The 12552-nt window shown below is 46.7% G+C and overlaps 1 protein-coding gene across 1 annotated transcript in view; it reads right to left on the bottom strand.

Moving 5' to 3' along the window:
- LOC108790729 (SRC kinase signaling inhibitor 1-like) overlaps positions 1-12552 on the bottom strand; it is a 584474-nt gene that overhangs the window by 201732 nt on the left and 370190 nt on the right. The gene's annotated exons all lie outside the window — the stretch shown is intronic.

A 12552-nucleotide genomic window follows, 5' to 3' on the forward strand; every position in this document is an offset into this window, starting at 1 on the left:
GTTAGTAACGCACTGGACTCTGACGTTAGTAACGCACTGGACTCTGACGTTAGTAACGCACTGGACTCTGACGTTAGTAACGCACTGGACTCTGATGTTAGTAACGCACTGGAGTCAGGGCTTTGTAACACACTGGATGCACTGTAAAGCATTCAAGGCTACATGCTTGAGGTCACTACAATGCTGAGTCAGATCCTATAGACATAATAGTAAGTAGATTAAGGCTTTCACACTGGAGCGACTGTCCGCCCATATTTGGCTGTACGAATATGCACAGAGCCTCTTTGAACAAAAAAAAACAATGCACTTTAATGCACATTGTCCAGGCTATTGCGGGACCACACAATAGGAACCACACGGACCCCAAAATAATGCAAGTGCAATAATACGGCGGATTCCACTTGTTCGCGGCTATGTAATAGCCGCAAACGAGGGGAATCCGTGTGCTTTAAACATTTGAGCCTTTTCTTCCCGCGTGGTCTTCTGCACAGAAAACCGTGTGGGAAACGTAAACTCTATATGTGAATGGAGCCTAAATACCTGGGGAAAAACATACAAGTGGCAAAGGTTTTTTTAGCCTGCTGACATGGAACTCTGTTGTAGCCAGGGACCATTACACACTTATTGCGTGTGGCAGTGTGTGAAGGAAGAAAAAACAAACAAACCACAACCCCCCATCCCCACGGGGCCAGAGCAGAAGGAATTTCAATGTCACTTTACAAAGAATAGTCCCGAAGTACATGGAGCAGGCAGGAAGACTTACTGTGAGCTGCTCCACACACGGCATGGCAGAGGTCACAGCTACAGCCGAAGAGCTCCCTCAACGCAGCACAGAATAGGGGGCGGAGCCGAAGGGGACAGCAGCTGGACCAGAAATCTATTCCACTAACGCTGCTTCTCTGCAGGGACACTACCATCTCTCCCCTCCGTCCTGCGTTCCGCTAGCGGCAGCCGTGCAGGCTGGACACAGGTGCCGTGAGTTAAGCTAGCTCTGCCATTGAACGGGCGTGTTAGGCAGCCGCGAGGCCCCCATGCGTGCGAGGCCTTCGGCGGCCGCCTAACTCGCCTAATTAAAGAGCCGCCTCTGGCTACCACATTGATCATATTTTATCATATTTATATGGGTGACCCCTGCTAGCATAAGTAGCTCTATGGAACGGCAGGGAGGCATTGACCAATGACTTCCAGGCCCCTAACGTAGGCGCCCCCGGGTCCCTCCAGTGCAGGAGCAGGAGTTTTCTGGCATAGAATAGGAGGTATGTCAGAAGCGTGCGGGTTGCCATCAAAGGATCCAGTTCATCGACAAGGCCCAAAATACATATTTTAAGGTCTACAGGGACAGGAATAGTTGACACTACAGTAATTACCCCGACCACCCCCCTCCAATAGGGATGGAGCACGGGACAAGACCAGAGCACATGAAGAAGTTCGGCAGGCTCACAGGGACACCTCCAGCATCTAGAGGACATAGAGGGGGCATGGTAGCTAGTCTGGCAGGCGTAAAATACGCACGGTGAATGATTTTAAATTTAATCAAATGATCCCTTGCTAATATCAAGGTGGTCATAGGATTACCCCAAACCTTCTCCATGTCCTCCACCTCCAGAGTTACACCATCAGTCGCCCAGGCACTCTGGCACCTCTCCAAAGACCTCACACCTCAGAGAAATAGTTCTTTATAAAGAAGTGATAGGGGTTTACCCAGTCCAACATTACGAAGTAGGTACTCAATCTTAGATGAGGAGAGGGAGAGGCGCCCCCCAGGGAATTGAGATGGAAATGGATGACGGAGTTGAAAATATCGTAACAAATAATTATTTGGTAATGCATAGGTCGACTTGAGATCTGCAAAGGAACGCAAGACACCATCACACACAATGTCATTTAATGTGAGTATTTTCATGGAGGACCAGACCACCGGATGCAGTATAGAAGCAAAATGATTGAGGGTAGGGTTACGCCACAAAGGGGTATGGGGGAGTGGGTCCGGAAAGACCCCGAGCTCTGAGGGTGGAGCACACTCCAAGCCCTGAGGACCGATCTCATAGAAGCGGTCTGTTGGTGCAGGGAATTTCTGCCGTGGAGCACCAAATGTCGAAGGGCCTCATAAGACCCGACTAGATCGGCCTCTAAGGTGACAGCAGGGTCCGAATCCTGCCCAGTAACCCATCTATGAGCGAAAGTTAATTGACCCGCCAACAAATAAAAATAGAAGTTGTGAGCCGCCAATCCTCCGTCACCCGATGGTAAAACGGAGAGTTTAATTCTGTGTGCTCCCCCATTGCAATAGAACTCCGAAAGTAATGTATGAATGGATTTAAAGATCTGTTTAGAAATCCACACAGGAGAGTTACGCAGGACATACAGCAAAACCGGAAGGAGTTTAATCTTCACTAAATGTATTCTACCAATAAGAGACAAAGGCATGTTCTTCCATGCCGATAGTCTGGTTCTAAACATATAGTCTGGTTCTAAACATATTAAGTATTGGGGAGACATTGAGCGTAATAAATTCCGAGACAGAGTTAGAGATATGTAACCCCAAGTATTTAAGTGAGGATACCTGTTGTAGCCGAGCAGAGGAACGGCCTAAGGGGTCTAAGGGAAGATATTGGGACGTACTCCACTTGACTGACAACCCAGAATAGTTTGAAAATGTCTGTAACACAGAAAGGGACTCAATGGGTGAAGGAGCCATATCAGCAAGAAACAGGACCATGTCATCTGCATAGAGAGCCACCCTCTCCTCCAGCTCACCAACACACAAGCCTCTAATGGATGGCGACTGACAAAGGGCACACGCAATCGGCTCGATCGCCAAGGCGAACAAGCCCGGGGACAACGGGCAACCCTGTCGTTTCCCCCTATATATTGGGAAACTCGAGGAGAGAGCAGCTCCCATTTTGATGGCAGTCAGAGGTCGGCTATATAAAATACTAATCCATTTACGGAAGACAGGGCCAAAACCCATTTTGAACAATGCAGTCTGTAAATATGTCCAGTCTTCGGAGTCAAAGATCTAACGAGATAATTGCTCTGGTATATAGCTAGGTGTGCAGCGCCTGGGTTATCATTAATAATTTGTGTGTGTGTAAATATTCGCCTATGGTTAATACCCGTGGACTTATGGGGAATGAAGCCAGTTTGATTGGAAGACACTGGATAAGAAATAACCTAAGAGAGTCTGGTAGCAAGGACTTTTGTGAGGATCTTAAGATCCATATTAAGTAATGATATGGGTCTATAGGATGAGCATTGCAATGGGTCTTTGTTAGGTTTAGCGATCAGGACCACATGAGCATCATACATAGAGGGGGGCAGTGAACCTGATTGTAGACAAGTAGAGTAGAGTGTCGAGAGCCGTGGCACTAATTCCCCAGCGTGTGCTTTATACCACTCTGCAGGGAAGGCATCAGGGCCTGCACGATCTCCTCCTCCAAAGTGGTACCCTCCAACAGCTCTCTATCAGAAGAGGGAAGTAGTGGAATATCCACCGAAGAAAGGAGTGTCCCTAAAGATGTCACATTGTAATCAGGTATCCTTTGGTACAGAGCCTCATAAAAGGCAGCAAACTCGCGAAGGATGTCACCAGGATCAGTGAGAATGGAGCCATTAGAAGCCTGGATACAAGGGATGACAGTATGTGTCCTCTGCACAGCCACAGGCATTGCCAAAAGCTTCCCATTTGTATCTCCCTTCTCAAATAAAGCCTCAGCCTGTCTACTAAGGGCGGACCGAGTCAGTACCTGATGATGGAGCAGCAATTCCCTGCGGATGGAGCCGCAGTGTCAGCTGCCGCACACTCAGCCTCTCAGCTCGGCAATTGTGACAATTCAAAAGTAGAAAAAGTTCTCGCATACTTAATTGCTGAAATATATTCACCCCTGGTAGTGCCTTTAAAAGCGTCCCAGGCTATAGAGGCTGTAGTCAAGTTATCATTAGTGGTCCAGAAGGTAGAAAAGTGGGGCTTCAAGGAAGTCTCCACTGTATCATTAGAGAACCAAACAGGCGGTAAACGCCAAGCGTGAGCTGAAGGCCACTTTTAATTTGATAGAGAATGGCATATGGTCAGAAAGACCCCCAGGCAGGTAGTCAGCTTACAACAGATGGGAAAGTAGGGTGTCGGTGCCAAAGGCCAAGTCCAGGCGAGAAGAGGAGCCGGAAACATGGGAGATGTAGGAATACTATCTCGGTAAGACCGGCTACATCTGCCCAATCCCTTAGCATAGTATTAACCGGTCTATGGGGGTTGGAGGTATCCAAGGAGTAATCCAATATATTATTAAAGTCCCCCACCACCAAAATACAAGAGGGGGAGTAAGGGGCTAATTTTTCCAGAATCGTGTAGAGTATAGTACCTTGAAAAGGAGGAGGAAAATAAACATTAAAGAATGCAAATGTCTGTTCCTTCAGGAACAGAAACAACATGTTGAAATACACACAAAAAATTCCTGTTAAAGAGGATGACCACTCCTCTAGCATAAGAGGAGTATGTAGCATGGCAGACTCTCTGTATCCACCTCCGCTGGAGGGCCTGAATTTAATTGCCCAGTAGGTGGGTCTCTTGCAAGAAAACCACCTGTGGACCATAAGAATTGAGGACGCGAAGGACCAGAGCCCTTTTAAACTTGGAGTTGAGGCCCCTGACATTCCAGGAGACAACATGTAGATCAGTGGCCTTCACAGCACAGCAGCAGTAGTAGGTCAGGAGGACACCAGAGAGCAGTCAGAGATACAGAGAGCCATCCAAGCCTGGGGAAGACCATGATCAGAACAACAACATACAGCAAAATAAAGGGAAAAAACACTGCAACCTCCCTGCCATTCCACATAACAGTAAAACCGCAAAACAGTAGAGCAGCTTGATATCCCAAAACTTAAAATAAAAAAAAGAGTATTACCAAATACTCACAAAAGAGAGGCAAAATATACACTCAGGTACAATCCTACCACAATCCTTACCACACTTCCTATGCAGCTCACTACAGGAGAAAGTGTACCCTCAGCTCAGTATGCAATTGTAGCAGGTGGTGACAAAGACGGGATGTCACAGTGCAGCATCATAACGGATCATGGAAGTCAAATCCAAGAAAGGCACTGAATTGGGGAGAAGAGAGAGGAGAAGTTTAACGGAGCAACAAAAGGAGAACGAATCAAGGAACTTCAGCGGACGGAGTCCAGCCAGTCCGAGGCAGTAGCAAGATCATCAAAGGATTTTGTGGAGCCAGCAAACTGGAGCCACAATTTACTAGGATACAGCATGCTATATTTAAGCCCCTTGTCACAAAGTCGACGGCGGACATCCAGAAAAGATCTTTTACGCTTTTGCAATTCCGAGGAGAAATCAGGAAATAGCATAATGGTAGAATTCTGATATAATAACACTGATTCCCGTCGTCTGGCAGCAGCAAGGATCAGATCTCTATCCCTGAAGTTGAAGAAGCGAACCAGAAATGGACAAGGAGGAGATCCAGGAGGTCGGGGTGCAGTAGGAACTCAGTGGGCTCGTTCCACTATATAGACCTTGGACACCTCTGTAAATCCAGAAGGTCCCTGAAGAACAGTTCAGCAAAAGAGGCAAGGTCGGGGCCTTCCACTCCTTCAGGCAGCCCCACCACCCACACATTATTGCATCGCAGCTTATTTTCAGCATCTTCAGACCTTGCGGTCCATTGGGCCACTGAGCACTGCAGATTCCGAAGGGTTTGTGAATGAGCCCCTGAGGTGTCTTCCAGGGTTCCCACACGATTCTCCACTGTAGTGATACGGCCCCGAATCTTATCAAGATCCTGATGGATAAGGCCACACTCAGTAGCCAGAGTTTCTATCCTAGTAATTAAAGTAGTCTTACTTGCTTCAATGGCAGCTAGGATAGCCTCAGTAGCAGCTGGGGGTCCCGGGTGCTGGGAAAGATGTATCTGCAGGGGGTCCAGGGGGTCCTCCTTCTTGTCTCCCCACACTTCAGTTTGAGTGCCAACCGTTGTGAGGTATGCAGGACGTGCAGTCAAGATGGTGCCGGCGCTTGCAGCAGAGGAAGATTGAGGAGTCCCACCGCTCGCCCGGGAGCGGCGTCTGGATCGCATCAAACGGAGGGGGAACTGTCACCGGACCACCCGCTACCAATAGGTAAGTGAACGGATCGATTAGATCAGCTGAGGAGCAGGATGAAGAGACGGATGGGGAGAGCTGCAGTGAAAGTGGAAACCATAGGATACCTGCTTCTGCCTGGTCAGTGCTGCCCCATTAGTCAGTTCTGCCACTGAGGTGGTAAACAATTTTTTAACAGAACTGGATCACTTTAATGGCTATATTTTTCAACTAGTAAGAAACGTGTTTCAGGTGTTACCTGGAGGATTTACAATATTTCTCAAAATATGTATGTTGATTTTGCCCCCATAGAGACTTTGGATTTTTAACAAAAGTTATTTTTGGGAAAAGGGCAAGAGTCAGCCATGTGGTGGATCAGAGGTGTTCCAAATGGCTTTAAACTAAAATGATGGCAATATATTTCTGCTCTGAACAGACAAACCTTTTTATACTGAAATTAAGGTTTTGTTCAGAAAACAACTGCAGCTTGTTTGGCTGCCAAAGTCTGCTTACAGCCAATATTGTTAGTGTGAAACAAGCAGCTGGTGATGTCTATATGAGACCTAGTCACATAGGCAGCTCTGCACAGGAAGTGAGAGACTAGCACATGGTGATACCAGACACAAGGTCTGGTTTTAAAGACCTACATCTCTAACAAGAGTATCTGGCAGATGGTGATACATAGCCATGCACAGTACCATGGAAATCAAAAGACAATGTCTATCAATGAAAACTATGCAATGACTGACTAAAACAAGTGTTATTTAACCACCTCCCGTCCATGGCCGTTCGTGAATGGCCGGATGGGAGCCCTACAGGAGCGGGGGAAATTAGGCAAAGCTAGATGGAGGCAATAGAATGGAATGGAGGCAGGAGGTGAGAGAGTGTAGAGAGAAAGTCTCCTGTTGTGCTGCGACTGTCTGTGCACTGATCTGCCACTGTGGCTTGTACTAGATGCTTAACTAGCTTTTCCATTTATTTTCCTGGTGTTTGCAAAGCCTGTGCAATTTTCACCCATGACATCAGACTGGCCTGCATGTCTCAAAATGCTCGCATTCTCCACCAATTGAAGGGAGCCCAGGGGTAAACATGCATTTTAAAAATAAACAGTTTTTATTTCTTCCACAGGCAACAAAACAAATAGGTTCCTTCAGCAGAATTGCAAAACAACAGGCTTTCTTTAGCAAAACAGAAAATACAGAGCAAAAATATCACCTAGACAAAGTCCGTCTGCTTCTGAGCAGCCACACACACAGCTTTTTCTGTCTGTCTCTCTCAGCCCCACACTCTCTTTTTCTTACCTGTGTTACCTTTTAAGAGCAAGGGGAAGTATCTGCCCTCCCAAATGAACCCCTTCTTAGCTCTCAGCCAGGTAGACTCTTCACAGTATATAATATATATATATATATATAGGGCTTGAAAAATTTGACGGTGTCTTACCAGTCAGTCAAAAATTTCACCAGTCAGCATGACTGGACTATAGGCTTGCAATTTATGTTAAAAACATTTGGGGACAGATAGAGCTTTCTTTTGTGACCCCACGGGGGTTATTTATTTGACTATATAATGAAAAAAGTGCCATAAATGTAGAAAAAAAAGTTTCCCTACGTTATGTTATAAAACATTTATTCTTACCCATATTTTTAGTAAGACATAAAAGTCTGGGTCACGTCGGGTAAATAGACACCAAACATGTCAAGCCTTAAAATTGCGTGCGCCCGCAAAATCGCAACAAACGCCCACAGGCGACGATTAAAATGCTTTTAGTGCTCATCAGTTTAGTGTTATCAGTGATTAATGGCCCTAAAATTATTGCTCTCACTCCGACGTTTGTGGCGATATGTGGCCTGCACAATAGGCGCAATCGTCGTTTTCGCACGTAGGCGCACCTGTTGGAGTGTACAACATAGTTTGATCTCCTGTCACAGAGCCGTGCCGGCCCTGGCCGCATCGGGCACAGTGGATCCCGGGACCAGCAACGGCAGTGACAGCTGCTGATACAAGCGATCAAGCGTCTCTAGAGACGCTCGATCGCTTGACTGTGCTAAGCTCCTGGCCGGCCGTGTAATTAGAACGGCCGGCAAGCTGCCCATCGGGCTCCACCGTCCTCTCGTCACAGGCGAGTGGATTTCTCAAGCCCTGTATATATATATATACACCGTATTTTGCGGTCCATAAGACGCACCGGACCATAGGACGCAGGGAGGTCCGGCGCGCCTTATGGAGCACTCGACATACTGAAGATTCTGTCACAGCTTCTATGATCCGAAACTGTGACAGAAGCTGCAGTTAGTGACCGCTGAGACAGGTGGCGCTGTGATTACAGCGCCATGGTCTCAGTGATCACACAGAGCAGACGAAGAAAGTCTGTTCTTCGTCTGCTCTACGGTGATCTCGATCGTCGCCGCTTCTCGGTTTTAATACGAGTGATCTCATTAGATCACTCGTATTGAAAGAGCAGTGGCTCCTACTGCTGAACTTGATCGCCGCTGCTCGGCTTTAATATGAGTGATCTCATTAGCTCACTCATATTAAACGAGCAGTGGCTCCTACTACTCGCCCGGCGCCCAAAACTGCATGTCTCGGGCAATCAATATCTGTAATATCATATGATTCTAATGATATAAGAATATATCAAACGTACAGGTACAATCTAATGTGTAAGAAAAAAAGTGGAATAACCATCCATTCCCCACCCCTCTCTTCTACTAGTCAGTTAGACTTAACAAAGAGTTTCACATTTCAACAAACCCTTGCCTATTATCCTATTGCCCAGAATTGATTTTAAATATCTGGCTCCTGTTGTCTTCACTGGGGTTTGAACTATTGTTCCAACTTAACGGCAGTTGGGTGAGCGTCCCACAAACAGAACCTCTGGTACATGTTGTTCATCACTAACCACTATCCACAGTGGTGAGAGAAACCAGGAAGCAATGATTTTAAAGGGAGTGATGGCCATTTACTGATTGGTTCCTAGGAGTTTCTTGAGGGGTGTCCCGGGGCTTGCAAAGCAACATGGAAAAGTATTTTCAAATGTAGATCATCTGTTTTCAATCAGAGTTTACCAAAGCTGAACACATGGCAAAACTAGAGACAGACTTTGCTGAACCAAGAAACAGCTAATGTTGTGGCAAAACCAAATTCAGTGAATTTCGCTACTTATCCCTAACATACAAATACTCTTTGCCTAAAGTAACAATAAATACAATGCCATATATTAGTAACTCTAATTTCTGCATAAAGACATTTACATACTCCTCATTCACACTACTGTTGTCACCTGACCAGAAGCTGCCACTGAGTTGATTAATTGATTAACAGTCAGGTTAAACTCTAAAGGTGGCCATACACTTTACAACCATCGCAAGACCTCAGTCTTGCGATGGTTGTAAAGTAATTTAAAAAACGTACAATCTGCCCATCTTGGACAGGCAGATCGTACTTGCGATCACCGCGATCATGTGGCAGCAGCGAGTGCACTTATAGTAGAGGGTGCACTCGCTGTGGCAGAGGCGGCTCTCTAATTAGGCAAGTTAAGCGGTCGCCTAAGGCCTTCCCCCCCTTGCCTAACTCGCCTGTGGCAGAACCTATCGTCATAGCGACCCAAGTGGCTGCTATGGGGCCAGGGGCACAGGGGAACAAAGGGGTCCCCCTGGTGCCGTGTGGGCCGCTTTGGCGAGGGGAGCGGAAAAATGCAGGGGCGGGGGGGGAGGATAAAAGCTGGTTCAGCTGCCCTCTGAATGCCGCTTCAATAGTTGGGCTTCTCCACAGCGTGCAGCTTCCAGCTGCTAAGGGCTGGGAGGAAGACTGCACCACCACCATTGGCCGGCTGACAGCAGGAGAGCAGGTCCTGGGAACAGGAAGTCAGCTGGAGGCACCATGCTGGACTGGAGGCTTCACAGGAACAGGAAACATTGCTACTTCCCCACTAGGGGAAGTATGATCTATATGCACTGTAAGTCTCTGCATCCCACCTCTGCACTTTGCGTCCCACCTCTGCACTGTGCGTTGCACCCCTGCACTGTGCGTTGCACCCCTGCGCGTCCCACCCCTGTTCTTTACGTCCCACCCCTGTACGCTTCGTCACATCCCTGTACTGTGAGTTATACCCCTGTACCCTGCGGCACACCTCTGTACTCTGCGGCACACAGCTGACCTCTGCACCCTGTGTCACACCCCTGAAATTTTCCCTTTTCACAGACGATATTCCGTTGACATTCCCCAATCCTTTAGTCTCCTTACCTAATCTACAGAGCGAAATTTCAGGATACTCATACCTTTCAGGGTATAAGCTCAACTTGACTAAAACATATGCAATGCTGCTTAATGTTCCTCAGGCCATGCTCTCCAATCTTCATTTGATTTTAACTGGAAATCTGATAAACTTAAGTCCTTGGAAGTCTACCTTACCTCCCGGGATTTTAGTCTTAAAGTGAATTACCTTCCTTTTTATTCCAGGAGCTTAGGGTCTGCAGAGGTGGGGGTCACATCGTTTTTTTCTGGATACGCAAAATTGACCTTGATTAGAATTAGGCTTTTTCCTAAATTGCTTTATTTTATTTTATTTTATGTTTCGAGACACTGCCTATTAAAATGGCTGACTTCAAAGCCTTGCAACATACCCTTCTTGATTTTACTTGGAATAACTCTAGACATAGGGTACCCAGGCACGTACTGATGGACTCCAAATCGCAGGATGGCCTAGGCTTCCCAGACATTTTTTTAATATTATCTAGCAGTTTACCTTCGCCATCTGGCCTCTTGGTCTCCTTTCCGCCCTCCCAACCATTGGACAGAGATAGAGAGTCTCTGGATTTCCCCCATTCATCCTAACTCCCTTCTCTGGCCCCCCACCAGTCTCTGCGGAATCTACCCCTGTTGTCTCCCATGGTATATACTAGAGATATTTGGTGATATGCTAGGGTTAGGTTTATTTTACCTTTCCCACTACCCAAGTGAGATTGTTCCTATACATGCTTTCCCTGTTGGCCACCCTCGACCATCATACAGCTTGCCCTTGGTCTAATAGTTCCTTATTCAGCTTTATTTGGTTTCTCGCTTTGAGCATTGTTTGTAACAATCTGCCTTTGTTTCTCTAGTTGAAATATTTAATAAAAAGACAGTAAAAAAAAATCATGCAGCAAAACATGGCAACAAATAAAAAAAATTGAACGGCCCCTGTTCAGAAGTCTGCATACCCTTAGTTCTTAATACTATGTATTGCCCTCTTTAGCATCAATGACAGTGTGCAGTCTTTTGTAATAGTTGTCTATGAGGCCCCGAATTCTTGCAGGTGCAATAGCTGCCCATTTGTCTTGGCAAAATGCCTCTAGGGCATGCAAAGTCTTTGGTCATCTTGCATGAACTGTACAGTAGAGATCTCCCCAGAGTGGTTCAATGATATAAATGACCTTAATATCATTGAGCCCCTCTGGGGAGGTCTCAAATGTACAGTTCTTGCAAGACGACCAAAGACTTTGCATGAGACTGTGTTGGCCACTCCAGAGCCTTCACCTCTTTCTGCTGTAACCACTGGAGGGTCAACTTGGCCTTGTGCTTAGGGTCATTGTCGTGCTGGAAAGTTCAATAGCATCCCATGCGCAACTTTCTTGCAGGAGAATGCAAATTGTCAGCCAGTATTTTCTGATAAAATGCTGCATTCATTTGCCATCAATTTTCACAAGATTCCCCATGCCTTTTGAGTTCACACACCTCCAAAACATCAGTGAGCCATCACCATGCTTCACAGTGGGGATGGTATTCTTGTCGCAATAGGCCCTCTCCAAACATAGCACTTATGGTTGTGACCATAAAGCTCTGTTTTGGTCTTGTCACTCCAAATGACAGAAGCTGAGAGGCGTGTCACGGTGTTGTCAGAGCGGGGAGGAGGCACGAATCAGATCCCTCGTGATTAAGTCAGGTACGGACCTGGACCGCGTACCTGACTTATGAGAGCAGCAGCTCCTTGCTGTCCTGGCTCCGTTCCTTTCGGCCGGAGCTCTGCAGTTCTGAGCCCCGTTCGAAAAGATGGATTAATAAGGTCTGTGGAGCCAGGACAGGACAGCAAGGAGCGGCTGCTCTCATAAGTCACGTGACCGCATGCCTGACTGAATTTCCACTCGCCCTATCTTTATTTCCACTCGCCAAATGCGAGCCGATGGGTCGAAATTTTGAGCCCTGGTCGGGCATATTGTAACCAGGCTTTTTTTGCGGCATTGGCGCAGTAAAGGCTTCTTTCTCACAACTCGACCATGTAGCTCATTTTTGTTCAAGCATGGTTGTATTTTGCTCCTTGAAACAACCACACCGTCTTTTTTCAGAGCAGCCTGTATTTCTACTGAGGTTACCTGTGGATTTTTCTTTGCATCCCGAACAATTCTTCCAGCCGTTGTGGCTGCATTATTTCTTGGTCTACTTGACCTTGACTTGGTATTAGGAGGTCCCTGAATTTTCCACTTCTTTTTT

The sequence above is a fragment of the Nanorana parkeri genome, unplaced genomic scaffold (assembly GCF_000935625.1).
Source record: "Nanorana parkeri isolate BGI_ZX_2015 unplaced genomic scaffold, ASM93562v1 scaffold497, whole genome shotgun sequence".
Taxonomy (NCBI): Eukaryota; Metazoa; Chordata; class Amphibia; order Anura; family Dicroglossidae; genus Nanorana; species Nanorana parkeri.